The following is a 14961-nucleotide window of genomic DNA, read 5'->3' on the forward strand; positions in this document are numbered from 1 at the left end:
GGAGAATGATCCATTCAGTGACTGTTGAGCACCCATAATGAGCCTGGCATAAAAAGAAACTCTACATTGTTAAAATGATTTTGACATTGAGAAAATAACTGTGGTTAACCTCAAAATCATTGGTCTGAAACCTACCGGGGAGGAGGGGGGCTTCCCAGTTATGTTGCATTCACATTTTAAAGAATACAGGATTGTGAGTTTGAACTAAAAAGTTCAGTACTTGGCATCAGTATCTCTTCTCCTTATCCCCCATATTATTGAATATAGGTGAGCTTTGGTTGTATCCTTGCTAGAAATACATTGAGGGTAGAAAATGCTAACTTTGGATTTAACTGGGCCAAAATCGTTTATGTTGGAAGTAGGAAATCTGTATTTGTGTAGTGATAGCTATTTTTAAGCATCTACTGTGTTTTGGTACAAAGGACTATTAAGACGTAACTCCTGTACCTAGGGTACGTGGTAGCTTGAGACACAAGGGCCAAATGAATGCTATTGGAGGTCAGCAAACTATTTATGTAAAGGGCCAGATAGTGAATGCTTGAGACTCTACAGGCTATGTATACCCTGTTGGAACTCCTCAGCTGTGCCACTATAGCATGAAGCAGCTATATGCAAATGACAGGTGACATGTAAATGGCTAAACACGACTGAGTTCTAGTAGAATTTCATTTACAAAAACCTGCTATAGAGCCTCCTATAGAAGATTTATTTTAAAAAGAGTTGAGTGCCTCTTAGGCAGTAGAGGTACAGCCTTGAGCACAACAAAGTGCCTGCTTACCCTCACATGCCTTCCATTCTATTCAATGCGGCCAAAGGAATATTTGATGTTAGGTGGGGGGAGGACCTCTGAGGAAATAGGAACCTGGGTGAGGCAGGGCTTATTGCTCTCTATTTAGAGGGACCGTGTGGAATGAAGAGGTGCAAAGCAGGATATTTTGAGGCAGTTCCCCCGGTATGAATATTTTATTACTAAGTAATACGAGTGGGAGTCATCCCTAACCCCCTACCCATCTTGGAACCTTTTAAATGAAAATCATGTAACATGCAGGATTCCTCTCAGGACCTAGGCTCTGAACTGTAGTGGCTGGTGTCTAAGCTTGCCATCTTTTTTTTTTTTTCTTTAATTTTTTTTTATGTTTATTTTTAGGAGAGAGAGTGTGAGCGGGGGAGGGGGAGAGAGACAGAGAGACAGAGAGAGACAGAGAGAGAGACACAGAATCTGAAGCAGGCTCCAGGCTCTGAGCTGTCAGCACAGAGCCCGATGTAGGGCTCCAACCCACGAACTGTGAGATCATGACCTGAGCCGAAGTTGGACGCTTAACCGACTGAGCCACCCAGGAGCCCCTAATCTTGCCATCTTTTAGGAGTTTGTACCTTTAGGCTCATAAATGGACCTGGAGGAGATCTGTGGCCCCTGCCCCCTCCAGAAATTGAGTGGAAGTTTGTGGTATGTGCATTTTTCTTGGTCTATAGCTTTCACTCGGTTCTCAAAAAGATGGATTTTAAGGTGGCAAGTCTGTTTTTCTGGGTCTTGATCCAAAGAACTCTAAACTACATAAACACATACAGATAACCCTGAACCTGTCTCTCTCGAGTGGGTGGGAAGTTGGAAGACAGTCCTCCATCCACCTCGTCTTAAACAGTAGGGGCAAAAGTTAGAATATCTTCCCTTGCCTTGTCAAACAATGTAGAAGTGATTAACAATTTATTGTTGGAAAGTCACTGGCCCATGGTGTAGGGCCATTCTCTATTTCCTGGAAGCACCTTAGCCAAATATGGGTGGAAATCCTAGCAGCCTTATTTTTTTCCAACAATTGTGTAATTGTTTTATTTCTACCCTACCATGTTCTGGAAATGATTTATGGAAAAAAAAAAACAGTCCAGTATTTAAAAAGTAAAGGGGAAAATTTGATTTCTGGGTGAGGTGAATACCTAAAATGAAGCTAACACCCCAAAATGTCATGTACACCTAGGCCTGAATCAGTTCTGAGAAACCTGGAAGGCCACACGCAGAAGGTGATGTGTCAGTTACAAGAATTACAGTGTCCATTAAATAAAACACCAGTCATGGAGAAGAACGTTTTCTGACAATGAAGCCTGAGACTTCTCCTTCACATTCTCATGAAGAGCAAGCGCGGTCTTCGGTAAACAAAACAAGGGGATATATCTTGTAAGGGCCCTGAATGTTAGCTGATGGCCAACACCTCAACTCATTCTAGTAAGGATATTTCTACAATGACACCAAAATACATGGTCCAGGCACCCAGGTCTCTGATGATTTGGTTCAGTCCAGGAAAACATTTTCAAATATTCAGGACAGGTTTTCTAAACAGGGATTTGTGATGGCCTTACTTTTTATAAGCATGTTTGCAAAGATCAGAAAACTCATGTGACCATTGTTTGGTTTCCATGATACAAGAAACGTAAACAAGATCTCCTTAGTTTAAAAGCTGTGCCTGGCCTTTGATTTTTTTTTGTTTGTTTGTTTGTTTTTATGAATACTGATCTCTAAGGCTACCTTTTAGGTAGAACGGAGTTTATGATATTACAGCCACTTCATATTCTATCTTACCACTTTTCAGAAGTATGGTTTAAATGTTTAATTTGTTTTAAATTGAAGTAACATCTCTAGAGACACTGTCGGGGCCAAAGAGATTTTATTGGGTCTAGAGTTGAAAATAAAAAAGAGGAGCTGCGTAAGAGATGCTAATTCATGCCAGTTGCATACAGATTTTGTTGTATTTATTTATTTATTCATTTACTTAAAAGGTTTGAGGGAGTGGGGGAGGGGTACAGAGAGAAGGAGAGAGAGACAATCCCAAGCAGGCGCTGTCAGCTGGGAGCCTGACATGGGGTTGGATGCAGTGGACAGATCATGACCTGAGCCGAAATCGAGAGTTAGGCACAACTGACTGAGCTACCCAGGCACCCCTGTTCCCACGGAATTTTAAATGGGATGATATTTTTGTACTGTATTCAAGGTCTTCATGGTCCTGGTTTCATGCGGTTTGTTGTGGTACTTCTCTTGTAGGGTTACATAGATAATCATTATCAAAGAATACTTATGAATTGTAATTAGATATGCCACTGCTAGTTACTATTATGCAGACACCTTTTGTGCCTTTCAGGTTAATTGATCCAGGACATCAATAATAATAGAGACAAAAGATCATGCTTTCAAGATACAAGCAGAAAATGAAGTGTAAAATGAGTCAGGTATTCCTAGCACATGCATCTGGGCTACTCAGGGTTAATGCCATAAGACTAGGTGTGATTTGGGAAGTCTTGTTCTCAACAGGTCAATCTGGGAAGACTTCAGGAAGGGTTGGATGGTCAGGAAGCCATTCTCTCAGGAGACAGAATGTTGAACTTGGAATTCAGACCCATTTTGGTATCGTGCAGAATCCTTGAAGCCAAACTGTTCCTATACTACTGCAAGATTGGAACATATTTGAGAGGCAAATACTTCCTCTGGATACTGTTCCATGCTGCCTCGAGACAGTTTCCTTCTTTTGTCTCTTTAAAAAATTATCTCTCTTTGATATATTTTTTTAAAATGTTTATTTATTGATTTTGAGAGAGAGAGAGAGAGAGAGAGCACGAGTGGGGGAGAGGGACAGAGGGAGAGAGAGAATCCCAAGCGGGCTCCACACCCAGTGAGGAGCTGATTGGGGGCTCAATCCCATGACCCAGGGGTCATGACCCAAGCCGAAATCAAGAGTCAGACATTTAACTGAGCCACCCAGGCACCCCTTTTTGTCTTTTCTCATGACTATGTCTGACATCACCAGTCTATTTATTGCATTCATCAATCACATTTTTCATAACTTTACAGGTAATTGCAAAGTTATTGCCTCTATGTCAAGATGATTTTTCCCGTACCTGTTTCCTCTGAGTGGGGATGAACTCCACTTAAACTTCCTCACCTGGTCTTCGCGGTGCCCTTTTGTTAATGAATTAAATCTAACAATACAGGTAAAGCACATAAAGAGGACCTGGTAGTGGCACGTACTCAGTAACTGTTAGCAATTTTTAATAGTGATAATATTTATACCAGTAGTTTCAAACTGGGAATCATCAGACTTAATTGGGAAACTTTAGGTTCCACATTCTAAATGTACTGAATTAGATATTTTGAAGCATGGGCCTGGAGTATTTTTTTTAACGCAGTTCCTCAGGTGATTCTAAGGTAGGGATGATATTTTGGAATTACAGAGTTTAACCAGCCTGCAATCCTGACGTCTCTGTTCTTCCCTCAGTTAGAAACAGAACCCATCCAGAGCCTGCTGATTTCTTTCCTTTTTAAGGTTTTATTTATTTTTGAGAGAGAGAGAGACAGAGCATGAGCAGGGGAGGGGCAGAGAGAGGGAGGGAGACACGGAAGCTGAAGCAGGCTCTGGGCTCCAGGCTCTGAGCTGTCAGCACGGAGCCTGACATAGGGCTTGAACTCACGAACTGTGAGATCATGACCTTACCGAAATTGGACACTCAACCGACTGAGCCACCCAGGTTCCCCTAAAGCTTATTTATTTATTTTTGAGAGAGAATGAGCAGGGGAGGAGCAGAGAGAGAGGGAGAGAGAGACCCAAGCAGGCTCTGTGCTATTAGCATGGAGCCCGATGGGCAGGGGGGGGGGGGGCAGGTCGATCTCACCAACCGTGAGATCATGACCTGAGCAAAAACCAAGAGTTGGGTGCTTAACCGACCAAGCCACCCAGGCACCCCAAGACTTCTTATTTCTTCTTATCAAGTATTAAGCTCCAGGGACAACTCATCCTTAGCAAGAAGTATTTTAAAGGTAAGAATGACAGCTTCTGTCCTGGGATCAGAGTTCATCAACTCTGCTAGCCCATGCTGCCCTTGTTCGCTCTGACCCCCTGCTTTCTACGGCCTCCCTTCACTTACCTTCCTGGATCTAACCGCTTGTGAACCTGGACGTATGTCGTCAGCACGCGTCCACTACCAAGGTAAGCAGTCTGGACTTCAGAGCTGCTTTCAATACTACTCATACTGTCTCCTTTAACTTGCAGTGGTTCACTTTTCTATGATTGTTGTGTTCAGGGCTGGGTTTCATCCTCCATTCCTTACTTTTCCTTGCATAATATCCTGATGTTGGCGAGAGGCGGGTTGTATAAAGTGTTTCATAATTCAGTGCCATAGATTTCTCTCCAACCCCTGCTCCAGCTGCATCCCACAATTTTAATGTTTATTTATTTATTTTGAGAGAGAGAGAGAGAGAGAGAGAAATAGAACGAGTGAGCACATGAGAGCAGGGGAGGGGCAGAGAGAGAGGGAGAGAGAGAATCTCAAGCAGGCTCCGCACTACCAGCGCAGAGCCCGACGTGGGGCCCGAACTTCTGAGTCACAGTCTCATGACCTGAGCTGAAGTCGAGTCAGAAGCTTAACCAACTGAGCCACCCAGGTGCCCCTGCATCCCACAATTTTAACATGTGATATTTTCATTTTCATGCAGCTCAAAATATTATCCAATTTCCCTTATGATTTATTCTTTGACCCATGTGTCATTTAGAAGTGTGTTGTTTAATTTCCAAATCTTTGCAAAATTTCCCAGGTATCCTTCTGTTGTTGATACCTAGTTTTAGTTCTGTAGTGGTCAAAGAACATACTTTGAATTATTTAAATTATCTTAAATGTAGTGAGGCTTATTTGATAGCACAATAGCCGGTCAACCGTGGTGAATATTCCATGCGCACTCGAAAAGAATGTGTCTTCTGTTTTTGTTGGATGTGGTGTCCTATAAATGCCAATTAGGTCAAGGTGGTTGGTGGTGTTCCACATCTGTGTCTTTGCTGATTTTCTGTCTGCTTGGTCTCTCAATTACTGAGAGAGGTGTACTGAAATTTACAAAGAGAAGTGTGGATTTATCTTATTTCTTCTTCTAGTTTCGTCAGTTTTTGTTTCATGTATTTTGAAACTTTGTGCTTACGTGCATGCACATTTGGGATTGTGTATTCTTGGCGAATTGACCCCTTTATCAAAGTGAAATACTCGTCTTTATTTTTGGCAATGTTCCTCATTCCAAAATCCACTTCCATATTAATATAGTTTCTCCTGCTTTTTTTTAATTCCATTTGCAGGGTATATATATATATTTTTTAATTTTGAAAATGGGTTTCTAGCTTATTTATTCAATTTGACAATCTCGCCTTTAAAAAAATTCACTCATTCATTCATTTGTTCATTCATTGATATCTATGCCCAGTGTGGGGCTTGAACTCACAACCCCAAGATCGAAAGTCATATTGCTCTGCCAGCTGACTCAGCCAGGCACCCTGGCAATCTCTACCTTTTAATTGGGGTGTGTATTATTGATATGATTGGGTTTAAATCTGACATCTTGCTATTTGTCTCCAATTTGCCCCATCATCTCTTCCTTTTTTCCCTGCCTTCTTTTAGATGAACTGTGCTTCAGTTTCCTCACTGGTAAAATGAGGCTAATCATAACAACCATTTCATACAGTACTTCTAAGGATTAAGTGAGAGAGCTTATATGGTGGTGCTTGGTGCATGTTTACATAGAACTAGATAAATTTTGTTTTTAATCAGAGGATGAAGAGCTCCTTAGGATGTCAACTCTGCCCAGAGTTTTGGTTCTAGAGCTGTTATGTACATACATGGCAGTTAAGTAGTTGTCTACAGGTGTAGTCTGAGTGGGCACTGGAAGGCCCTGATTCCCAAATATCCCCCCTACTGGCCAGCCGAGGCGTGTGAAATTCTCACCATTAAGCATTTTGTAGGAACTTGGAGATGCGCGTATCCATTAAGGCATTGTGAGAAGGGTCAATCCATTTTCTCAGAAGTACCGAAGCACAAATGATCTCTGATGACCCCGTCATGCTCCCATATTTCCTAGGAAGGCACTGAGAGGTTTTGCTTCCACAAAAGTCAGAGAAAGGGGCACAGCCTGATGCTGGGAGAACACCACAGTGGGCAGCTGAGGTGGCTGCCGGAAGGTGAAAGGAGACGTGAGAAAACTGCCCAAATGGACCTGGCCCCATTGGTGGTTTTATCGTGGGTTTGTTTGTGAACTTCAGCTTCTGGGTTCTGTATCTGCTGCTGTCCTCCTCCAGGTTCATTTGTAAGAGGGATATGTCACAACTGACATTTAATTGTTTGGCTTTTACAATTTTGGACTTGGTCCTACTTTATATTTTATTCACCTCCAAAAGGTGAGGTGGCTGGCTTGGAAGTCTAACTGGTGGTGGGCTGGGAACAGTTGTGCCTTCCCACCTTTTGTTTCTTCATTGAGGATTTGTTTGGGTCCTGTGGATTGTTCAGTACTCTTCTAGAATGTAAGCTTCACAAGTACAGAACTGTTGTTTAATGCCAGCACCTAACACATGGCACAGGGTACTCAATAAATATTTGACCCAAGGGCGCCTGGCTAACTCAGTGGGTTAAGCATGCGACTCTTGATCTCGGGGTTGTAAGTTCAAGCCCCCATGTTGGGTGTAGAGATTACTTAAGATAAATTAAAAAAAACTTTTTTATGTTCATTTTTGAGAGAGAGAGACAGGCAGACAGAGTACGAGCAGGAGAGGGGCAGAGAGAGAGGGAGACACAGAATCCGAAGCAGGCTCCAGGCTCCGAGCTGTCAGCACAGAGCCCGACGTGGGGCTCAAACCCACGAACCATGAGATCATGACCTGAGCTGACGTCGGATGCTTAAGCCACCCAGGCGCCCCTAGATTACTTAAAATAAAATCTTAAGAAATACATATTTGACCCATTTGTCATTTTTTCCAGGTGAATAGGAACAGGAAAGGAGAAGGAGGTATTTTTCTTCTCCTCTTCTATACTGCAACCTATTGCTCTCAGGACCCAGCCTGCAGACTGGTACCAGTAGTTCCATGATTGAGGTAGATTTACAGTCTATTGACTTTTGTGAGCTGGTCTGAGACCCTGACCACCCTTTGTTGTGGGAAAATATGTTCTGATTTCCAAACAGTTGACCTACAAATAACTTTTGGAACACAGCCCATTGAAAAATTTGAGATGGTTGTTAGGCTAATTCATCCACGCTTTTTTCACCAGGAAGCTCGAGTAAATGGATTTCCAGTTTGGTCTGTATATATAACAATGGTGCAACTCCTTTTCTATAACTCTGGACCAATAGAAAAGTTTCTCTTTTCAAGGTTGATATAATTATTTTTGACAGAAGATGAGTTGGCTAAAGAAAATTCTTTCTGGTTACTTTTATTTTGGTGTTAGTGGCCATTACTTGGGGAAGGATATTAGTTTAGAGCAACTTAAAAAAATACTGGAGTTCAAATTTTTTCAAATACATTTTTTTTCTCTTTATAATCAAAATAACACTCACTGAGGCAATTTACATGGCAGATTTCCCAGGGTCTCTGTCATTGTTCAACTCTGTTGGCAGACATAAAATGTAGATGTCTAATGTCCTAAGAACTAGAATAGGCTAACCTTTGAAGAAAGAACATTATGGGTAATAGAGGATATCAGCCAGAGGGACCTTTCATGCCGTCAGCTCCCAATTATTTTAGAGCTGGTATGTTGAAAGATGAAGTCATTAGGAATATTTTAGGAGCCACATCTCACTGTTCCCTGTGGGATATGTCCAGGAAATTCTGACTCTGCCTGCTAGCCCAAATAGAGCTTAATCTCTTTCTCAAAGTAAGAAATACTTTGCGTTCTTTGTCTTGGTGAAACATTACATCTGTTGAGGCATGGAATAATTGATTTACTTTTATGTTTAATCAGAAAGCTTCCTTAGGACTTTTTTAAACCATAGTTCAGTTAACTAAACTTCCACTTACCTAGCGCATTTGAACATATTCAGTGGCTTAACTGAGATACAAGCTAAAATTAAAGAGGCAAATGAATTTCTATTAAAATTCTGATTCATGTAGCTTAGGTAAATGTTATCATTATTAAGAGTATGTTTTCTTTTTTTTTAATTTTTTTTTTTAACGTTTATTTTTGAGACAGAGAGAGACAGAGCACGAACGGGGGAGGGTCAGAGAGAGAGGGAGACACAGAATCTGAAACAGGCTCCAGGCTCTGAGCGGTCAGCACAGAGCCCGAGGCGGGGCTCGAACTCACATACCGCGAGATCGTGACCTGAGCCGAAGTCGGACGCTTAACCGACTGAGCCACCCAGGCGCCCCAGAGTATGTTTTCTTTTAAGGGTGCCTGGGTGGCTCAGTCGGTTAAGCGGCCAGGTCATCATCTCGTGGCTCGTGGGTTCAAGCACTTCGTTGGGCTCTGTGCTGACAGCTCAGAGCCTGGAGCCTGCTTCGGATTCGGTGTCTCCCTTTCTCTCTGCCCCTGTCCTGCTCACACTCTGTCTCTGTCTCTCTTTCTCTCAAAAAAATAAGTAAGCATTGAAAAAAATTAAAAAAGCAGAACAAAACAGTATTTTCTTTTGAGGAAGGATGGTAGGACACCTTATTTTAGAGGGAGAGGGAGGACGGGCTTGGTCAGGGAGAAAGTGAAATAAGATGGCAAGCATTTTTTTTTAAAGTTTATTTATTTTTTAGTAATCTCTACGCCCAACGTAGGGCTTGAACTCATGACCCTGAGAACAAGAGTCACATGCTCTTCGGACTGAGCCAGCCAGGCACCCCAAGATGGCAAGCATTTTTATAGCTGCTAGAATGAAGCATAGAAGCATCATTTATTCCCTGCACAACACCCCGCCCTTGCCCCACCTTTTTTTTTTTTTTTTTTTTTTTTACCCAAAGCCTTGAGAGGTCAGAGAGCTAGTAGCCTGTAAACTAAACTTCTTTACCATCCTAGGTACTCCTGGTTCACTTTACACAATAACTATGTTCCTCGAAAGCTCTCCAGAGTGCACACATACATAAATCTAATAATTTTCTCATCAACTCACACTTTCACTTCTGATCTTCATTTGTCAACAGATTATTAAACTAACCCAGTCAGATACTTAATAAGAGGTACTTAAACACAGAAAGGGATTCTACTGTTTTAGGGAAACTCTGGTGAATTATTTCATGAAACAACGAAGCTTTAGGAAAATGTGTACTCTTGTGTCCTAAATTCAGATTTCATACATTTCCCTTCCTGAAAGTGAGGACTGGCTGTGTTTTCTGTCTCTCATTTTTTTCTTTTTTATAATTTTTTTAATGTGTATTCATTTTTGAGAGAGAGAGAGAGCGCGCAAGTGGGAGAGGGGCAGAGAGAGAGGGAGACACAGAATCTGAAGCAGGCTCCAGGCTCTGAGCTGTCAGCACAGAGCCCGACGTGGGGCTTGAACCCACGAACGATGAGATCATGACCTGAGCCAAAGTTGGACGCTCAACCGACTGGGCCACCCAGGTGCCCCTCATTTTTTTCCATGGCTATTGTGATATTCCCCCTGAATGCTAGAAATGAAATTTTCTTACTTCATTTATTCATTTTGGTTATTTGTTGCCAACTGTCACAGTTACAGAACAATCGTTTATTCTACAAATGGTGATTGATCATGTAGGGTGTGGGAGGTACTGTACTTGCCATGGGGATCCACAATCAACCAAGGCAATATCTGTGCCAAGGTACTCGCCATCCGGTAAAGGAGAAGGAGACTCCATGGGCAGTTCCTATGCAGCGTGAATAGCGCTTTGAGAGGGAAGTGCAGGCTGCTGTGGGAGCACAGAAGATGAGTGGGAGGTTGGAGGGAAAGGGGTTCAGGGAAAATTGCTTGGGGTAGGCGATGTCTATAAAAGTGCGAGTCTCAGACAACGTGATTTGTTAGCACATGTCAACGTTTTATTCAACCAATTAATGAAAGAATCAGCAGATACACAAGAATGCTTTTTCAAAGAGCATTTGAAAAATAGGGCTTCATCTAACCAGTTGGGAAAAGAATGCCAAAATAAGATGACTAAGTTATATTCAAAACTGACTAATGTTTTCTAGTGCAATAAACTGAAACTTTGGGGGTTATTTACTGAACCAAACATCCTCCAAGAAATAAATTGCATTTTGGTAGTTTTCTGCACGTTAGCCTCTAACTTTATAAGACTAAAATTCTCTGGACCCTAAATGAGTTGTAGATAGTTAAAGTTACAACCTAGAGCCAGATGACTGACAGGCTTATTAGAAACTGTGCTGCCATGATATTTAATACATTCTGCAGTCATCATTTTTCCTTATTTTCAAGTTTTAGGTAAGTTTTCCCATATAGTCTTATGGGACCTTGGACCATTTCTTATTTTTTTAAACGTTTATTCATTTTTGAGAGACAGAGACAGAGTGTGAATGCGGGAGGGGCAGAGAGAGAGGGAGACACAGAATCCGAAGCAGGCTCCAGGCTCCGAGCTGTCAGCACGGAGCCCGACTCGGGGCTTGAACCCATGAATCGTAAGATCATGACCTGAGCTGAAGTCAGACACTTAACCGACTGAGCCACCCAGTTGCCCCAACCTTGGACCCTTTCTAAAGAGTGGTCTTAGCCACGCACAACAAAGCTGGTCTCATTGTGGTTTTGTGTCAAGACAATTAGTTGGACTTATTGCTTAGTTAATCATTTTCTGTAATTCTTTTTTTTTTAAATATTTTAACGTTTTATTTTATATTTGTGAGAGAGAGAGACAGACAGATAGACAACACGAGCAGGGGAGGGGCAGAGAGATGGAGACAGGATCTGAAGCAGGCTCCAGGCTCTGAGCTGTCAGCAAAGAGCCTGATGCCAGGCTTGAACTCACGAACCTTGAGATCGTGATCTGAGCCAAAGTCGGATACTTAACTGACTGAGCCACCCAGGCGCCCCACATTTTCTGTAATTCTTGGAGGTGATGGAAATTAGATGTAGACTCAGTAGGGTAGATGATGTTGTTCACAGTTCTTTACTCTCCACCTTCCCTGTAAGAGGATTATGTATTCCTGCCCAGTTGCCAGGTGACCCGCCACGCCTTTGGTGGCAGGAGTACAGATTTGGCTTGGGGCACAACTGACATGCTTTGGCAATTAATAGAGTGTGAGTGGATATGATGCATGCCACATCCAAGTAAAGTTCAAGGCGATTACATAGTTTGGCTTAACCTCTTGTTTTAGCCAGGACAATAGTATAGCCCAGGTAAGGCCTCAGGCTGGATCCCAGAATGAGAAGACATTTATTTATATCTATGCAGAAAAGCTAAGAGCTGATCATGGTTGCAACTAGCCTGTCATAAGGCCACAGCTTACGTGTGATATGAACAAAAAATAAAAGTGGCAAGCCACTGAGATTTCCCCCAAAGGTCAAGAATAAGATGAGAATGTCCATTCTTTCTGTTTCTATTCAACACTGCTCTAGGCAGGGCAAGTAGACAAGACAGTGAAGTTAAAGGTATCTAAACTGTGAAGGAAGGAGTAAAACCATCCCTGTTTACAGATGACACGATCTAGTACATAGCAAATCCCGAGGAGTCCATTAGTAACGATTAGAACTAATAAATGAGTTCCACAAAGTTGGAGGATACAGAATGAATATACAAAAATCAATTATATTTTTATACAATGGCAACAAGCCACCTGAAAATGAAATTAAGAAAACAATTCCACTTTTAATAGTATCGAAAAGATTAAAGTATATAGGAATAAATTTAATAGGAGTGCAAACCTTGTATTTTTAGAACTACAAAACATTATTGAAAGAAATTAAACATGAAGTAAATAAATAGAAAGACCTCTTGTATTAACATGGCAATACTTCCCCAATTTATCTATAGAATCAACTCAGTCCTTAACAGAATTCCAACTAAAAGACGGGCACATGAGGGGCGCCTAAGGTGACTCAGTCGGTTAAATGTCTGACTCATGGTTTTGGCTCAGGTCATGATCACATGGTTCATGGGTTTGACCCCGTGTCAGGCTCCGCACTCTGCGGGGCCTGCTTGGAATTCTCTCTCTCCTTCTATCCCTGCCGCTCCTCCACTCGCTCTCTCTGTCTCTCCTGAAATGAATAAGTAAAAACTTTAAAAAATGGGCAAATGATCTCAAATGATTTTTTCGAAGAAGATAGAGAAAAAAAAAGAAGATACAGAAACAGCCAAGAAACACACAAAAAGATGCTCAACATCATTAGCCATCAGGCAAATGCAAATCAAAGCCACAATGAGATAGAGACCAACAGGATGGCTGTACTAAAAAAGATCATAACAAATGTTGACCAGGATGTTGAGCAATGAGAACTTTCATATGCCCTTGGTGGGAATGTAAAATGGCGCCATCACTTTGGAAAAGAGTGGCTGTTCCTCAAATGGTTAAACACAGAGTTTATAATTTTGCTCTACCAATTCTACTCGAAGGCATATACCCAGGAGAACTGAGAACATTCTTCTACACAAAAACCTGTATTCAAATGTTTACAGCAGCATTATTCATAATAGTAAAACAATACCATTGATCATCATCAATTGATGAATGAATAAACAAAATGTGTTATATCCATACTATGGAATATTATTTGGTCATAAAGAGGAATGAAACTATCACATGAATGAACCTTGAAAACATTACACTAAGTGAAAGAAACTAGTCTCAAAAGACTACATATTATATGATTCAAGTGATGTGAAATGTCCAGAATGGGCAGATCTGTAGATGTTGAAAGCAGTGTCTAATTCTAGAGGAATTAAGGGGAATGATGTAGCTAAAAGGTATCAGGTTTTTCCTTAGGGTGATGAAATATTCTAAAATTGATTACGGTACTGATTGAAAAATCCTCTCTATATACTAAAAACCTTTGAACCGTACGATTTAAGTGTGTGAATTATGTGGTGTGTGAATTATATTTCAATAAAACTATTACCCCCAGACGGGCAGTTTTTTTGAAGAGTGCTTGTGAGCTTGACTATGCTTCTGTCCATCCTGAGGGACAAAGTAGCTGAAATACTCATATTAAGAACATTTGACCTATAAAAAATACTGGTGGAGTTGGAGCTTCTCTTTATTTGGCAACGTTTCTCATATTGTGGGTGTGATGACAAGAAAGCCTTTATAATAATGTTCATATGATTTTAATTTTTTATGTTTATTTATTTGTTTTGAGAGTGGGAAAGAATGCAATCAGGGGAGAGGCAGAGAAAGAGAGAGGGAGAGGGAGCAGGAGAGAATGAGGGAGAGAAAGAGAGAGAGAGAGAGAGAGAGAGAGAGAGAGAGAGAGAGAGAGAGAATCTGAAGCAGGCTCCACACTGTCAATGCAGAGCGTGATGTGGGGCTCCATCCCATGACCCTGGGAACATGACCTAAGCCCATATCATGAGTCAGATGCTTAACCAACTGAGCCACCCAGGCACCCTCATATAATTTTAAAATATAAAACAGAGGCTTCTAGTAATTGTGGAGGAATGAAGTGGTCATATGTAACTTCTTGCAGGTAACAGTTATAAAAATTGATTTAAAAAACTCGTTAAAGACATCTGAAAGTGCACAAAATCAGACACAAGACCAAACTGTGAGGAGTGAGTTGTGAGTTTGTAGCTTTCTGGTCTGAAGACATTTCTCGGTCCTCATGGCTAATGGCTGGAAGAAGTCGCAGCGGGAAAACACAGCCTTATTGGCTCAAGGTACCTTTCAGGGCTGGAAAATCAGCTGGAAATTAAGTCAGTCAGAGAAGAACAGATATCATATGTTTTCACTCATATGTGGATCTTGAGAAACTTAACAGAAGACCATGGGGGAAGGGAAGGGGAAAAAAATAGTTACAAACAGAGAGGGAGAGGGCAAATCACAAGAAACTCTAAAATAAAGAGAACAAACTGAGCGTGGAGGGTGGGTGGGGGAGAGGGGAAAATGGGTGATGGGCACTGAGGAGGGCACTTGTTGGGATGGGCACTGGGTGTTGTATGTTAGCCAATTTGACAATAAATTATATTCATAAGAAAAATTTTAAAAATGAGGAAAATCCTGGCAGCAAGAGAAGTATAGAAAGAATGAGACCCAAATTTCAAATATAAATTCTGCCCAAATCCTTTTTGACAGCTAAAC

Source organism: Panthera pardus, unplaced genomic scaffold (assembly GCF_024362965.1).
Source record: "Panthera pardus isolate Hobbes unplaced genomic scaffold, ASM2436296v1 HiC_scaffold_27, whole genome shotgun sequence".
Classification (NCBI taxonomy): Eukaryota; Metazoa; Chordata; class Mammalia; order Carnivora; family Felidae; genus Panthera; species Panthera pardus.